Raw genomic sequence first — 4,981 nt, 5'->3', positions numbered from 1 at the left:
TAATTGATGTACTTGCCATCAATATTTTGTGGCAAAAAAATGGAGCATGCCATTAACAAATATTGCACATTTTTGACTCCTCTTAGCTGTGCCCCTTTTTTAGACACTTTTCAAAACGGTTTATGAAGTTGCACAGAGTGTCGAAAACACAACTAATTTTTTAGTTTAATGTGTGCAAGAATTCTGACGCATTTTGCTCAGTAAATCTCCCCCACTGTATTTGTCTTCAAGTACTATTCCAGGAGGCCCCTACCTTACCTTAAAAAGTCTACGTGCACATTTGCAACTTTATTGCTCCATTACATCCGAGTTGGAGGCTCCTTTAGAATCTGTTCATAAATGCCAGAAAAAATAGCGCAGCATATTGCGCTATTTTTTCCGGTAAAACAGTGGACACCATGACGAAAACCCGACAGAACCTATTAAAGTCAATGGGTTTCCTCAGACACGGTTGGTGTCCATCATGCAATGGATCCCATGACGGAACAGAAAAACTAATGCAGATGTAAACCCAGCCTAAGATAGAGAATTAAACAGGTCAGAAAGAAATGTGCATCCTGAGCTCCATCGGTCATAACTGGAATGCTAGAACTTCAGAAGTGCCAGAATTATTATGACACGTACATGGCAGGTCAGTAAGCGAGCGTGACCAGGGATGGGGTACGGTAAGGGTTCTCTTACACGGCCCGATGTGGGCCATGTAAGCGAGCCCGATCACAGAGACAGCTCATTGATCAGTCTACTCCTTCCACGAGGAGCTATGTACGGGGACAAGCGATCATTACTCCTATTGCTCGTCCCCATACATTCCTATCATGTCAGCAGTGCGTCTCCCTGTTTACACTGGTAGATGTGCTGCCGACAACGATAATATTTTAGGCTGCATATCTGATACAATCAGCCGATGAATGAGCAAACGCAAACAGGGCAATGATCGGGAACAATCATTGGCCCATGTAAAAATACATAGCAATGAAAATGTATAAGACATTAAGAGTCTGCAAAAAGCTGGGTGAGAACCTTGCATTGATTTGAATGCAAATGTACACACCTTTTTGTTTGTATAAATGAACTGAAAACTCTTAGTAAAACAATTGTGTGAATTGGAATCCATACATTTTCATTTAGTGACATGTAACATCTGTCTGGATTGTTATTTTAAATACAAAATAAAGCACCTTATGCCCTATATATATATACACACACACACACACACACGCATTGCGGTAAAACCATTATACACACTTGGAGTGCTTAAATGATGGTGACGAGACTGGAGACACACCCGTCCCCAAAGCCCAAAGGTTATCTGCAAACTTTCATGAAGGAAATACTTTGTGTTATAACACAACCTGCATTTATAGAGACATCAGAATTCTGTTAAATAAAATGACTCTTTATAGGCGGTTATACCTTGACGGTTAGAGCGTGGTTATCTGGGGAAATTTTCATAAAGCTCTGAGGTTTTTTTACATTCTAATATTCATTTTGTAATGGTTTTCTAGGGACGTTTCTTCGGTTTTTCACTGCTAAGGATGTATATATGAATACAGTATATTTCAATACATGTCTAGTGAGCCACAAAAGTGTCTAAAATACATAATAAATCTGGAGCATGGCATGTACGCCAGTCTTTTGGTACAAATTGAGCCAGAATTCTGTATCATTTAATTCAGCAAGTCCCTGACTGTCTCAAAACTTTACAGAAACTGCATTGCATGTCTAGATCAGTGTTCTCCAACCTGTGGCCCTCCAGAAGTTGTTAAACTACATATATGATAAGCTGTCAATGAATGATGGGAGTTGTACCTGCACAACAGCCGGGGAGACTGTAGATTTCCCTCTTTGCAATGCATAGGGTGAAATCCACTGCAAAATCCGCAAAATAAAATCTGCATATACGGCTCCGTCATAGGAGCAGAACAACGACAATAGCTAAAACGGAACGCACGTGCCACATCTATCGCATGGCAGAAACCAACGGCGGTCCGTCAGGTTTCCGTAATTTTGTCGGACAAAATAGCAATGCATGCTGCTCTATTTTGTCTGACTAGTTACGGAAACCTGACGGACTACCGTCTGTTTCTGCCATGCGATGGATGTGGCACTTCCGCTATTATCGTTGTTCTGCTGCGCTATTTTGTCAGGAACAATCTGCAGGATCAGCAATGGAAGCTCCTAACAGGGAAACTGCGGCTGCAGGCAGTGATTGGCTACCAATGACTGTGCCCGTGACCACTGCCGGAGGTTCCAGGACCGGAGCGACAGTAAAGGGGTATAGGCGCTGGAGCTGGGGCACTTCAAAGGGTGGGTACCCCCGTGCAAGACTTAAAAATTCCCAGATAACCCTTAAAGTCAAATTTCAGGACGATAATGGATCTTGCCACAGAGCAATGTAAACATTTATTTATCTCCACTGCGTTTTCAACATTGGAATCTGCATGAAAAATTATTGTAACAATTTGTCTTCAATGGGAAACTGCCCCGTTGTTCATACAGGGCGGATATTTCAGTGGCCGGAATTTGCAATCCGCCTCCCTGAAAAAAACATGCCACTTTTTAATGCAATTTTCACAGCGTATTCTGCAGCGAAAACAGCATCGGGTAGCCACACACAGATTATCTCCAGCAGAAATGCTGCTGGTTGTTGTACAAAATCGTGGAACAACTCTGAGAGTCAGCCTCAGATTTCTCCTGCGAAATCTCAGGTAAATCCACGTCAAATTTTTCCACAGGAAAAATCAGTCATGGAAACATAGCCTTAATGTGCAGAAGACGACATGCAGAAATAATATTCTGTATACAAAACACATTCTTAAAGAACTCATACCTTAACCCCTTTAGGACGCAGCCTGTTTTGGCCTTGTGGAACAGCCGATTTTTTCAATTCTAACATGTGTTACTTTATGTGGTAATAACTCTGGAATGCTTTTACCTATCCAAGCGATTCTGAGATTGTTTTCTCGTGACATATTGTACTTTATGATTGTTGAAAAATTTGGTCGATAAATTCAATATTTATTCGTGAAAAACACTAATATTTTGAGAAAAGTTGCAAAAATTTGCATTTTTCTAAATTTAAATGTATCTACTTGTAAAACAGATAGTAATACCACACAAAATAGTCACTAGTTACCATTTCCCATATGTCTACTTTGTTTGCATAGTTTTTTTAACATCTTTTTATTTTTCTAGGAAGTTACAAGGCTTAGAACTTTAGCAGCAATTTCTCACATTTACAAGAAAAATTCAAAAGGAGATTTTTACAGGGACCAGTTCAGTTCTGAAGTGGTTTTGAGGGCCTTATATATTAGAATCCCCCAATAAATCACCCCATTTTAAAAACTGCACCCCTCAAAGTATTCAAAGCAGCATTCAGAAAGTTTCTTAACCCTTTAGGCGTTTCACAGGAAATAAAGCAAAGTAGAGGGGAAATTTACACATTTCTATTTTTTTTGCCGGAATTCATTCGTAATAAAAAAATTGTGTAACACAGAAGGTTTTACCAGAGAAATACAACTCAATATTTATTGCCCAGGTCCTGCAGTTTTTAGGAATATCCCACATGTGGCCCTAGTGCCCTAATGGACCGAAACACCGGCCTCAGAAGCAAAGGAGCACCTAGTGGATTTTGGGGCCTGCTTATTTTTAGATTATATTTTAGGCACCATGTCAGGTTTGAAGAGGTCTTGTGGTGCCAAAACAGTGGAAACTTCCCAAAAGTGACCCCATTTTGGAAACTAGACCCCTCAAGGTATTTATCTAGGGGTGTAGTTAGCACTTTTACCCCACAGGTATTTTGCTATATTTTTTGTAGTTAGTCTGTGAAAAGGAAAATCTACTTTTTTTCTGAAATAACATAGACATTTTTAATATTTACAAGGAATAAAAAAGAAAATACACCCCAACATTTGCAAAGCATCTTCTCCCGATTACGGAAATACCCCATATGTGGTAATAAACTGCTGTTTGGACCCACGGCAGCGCTCAGAAGGGAGGGAGCGCCATTTGGATTTTGGAGCGCAGATTTTGCTGGATTGGTTTTTAGTGCCATGTCGCGATTGCAACACCCTGGAGGGAACAAAACAGTGGAAACACCCCAAAAGTGACCCCGTTTGGGAAGCTACACCCCTCAAGGAATTTTTCTAGGGGTATAGTAAGCATTTATACCACACAGGTCTTTTGCAGAAATTAGTAGAATTAGGCCGTGAAAATGAATATAAGCATTTTTGTCCACTAAAATGTTGCATTTTTTCATTTTCACAAGGGATAAAGGAGAAAAAGTCGCCCTAAATTTGTAACGCAATCTCTACCGAGTACGACAATACTCCACATGTGGTAATAATTAATTTTTTTAATAGAAATTAATTAACCTTTGCAGGACTGATCCTTTTTTGCTTTTCCATTTTAGTTTTTCACTCCCCGCCTTACAAACGCCATAACTTTTTTATTTTTTCATGAATTCAGCGGTGTGAGGGCTTATTTTTGGCAGGACGAGCTGTAGTTTTTATTGGTACCATTTTTTGGTACATGCAAATTTTTGATCACTTTTTATTACATTTTATGTAGAGCTTTGGTGGCCAAAAACAGTGATTTTGGCGTTATAAATTCTTTATTTCTTACGGCGTTCATAATGCGCTATAAATGACAATTTTACTTTATTCTGCGGGTCAGTACGATAACGGCGATATAATATGTATATCATTTTTTTATGTTTTGCAGCGTTTGCACAATAAAATCACTTCTTTATAAAATAATTTATTTTCTATGTCACCATATTCTGAGAGCCGTAACTTTTTTATTTTTCAGTCAAAAAAGCGATTGTAAGGGCTTGTTTTTTGCGGGACGGGTTGTAGTTTTTATTGGTACTATTTTGGGGTACATGCAACTTTTTGATCACTTTTTATTCTATATTTTAGGAGGGGTGGTGACCAAAAAATTGTGATTCTGGCATTGTTATTAGTTTATTTTTTTTGCGGCG

Source organism: Rhinoderma darwinii, chromosome 5 (assembly GCF_050947455.1).
Source record: "Rhinoderma darwinii isolate aRhiDar2 chromosome 5, aRhiDar2.hap1, whole genome shotgun sequence".
Taxonomy (NCBI): Eukaryota; Metazoa; Chordata; class Amphibia; order Anura; family Rhinodermatidae; genus Rhinoderma; species Rhinoderma darwinii.
Note: the sequence above shows the minus strand (reverse complement) of the source record.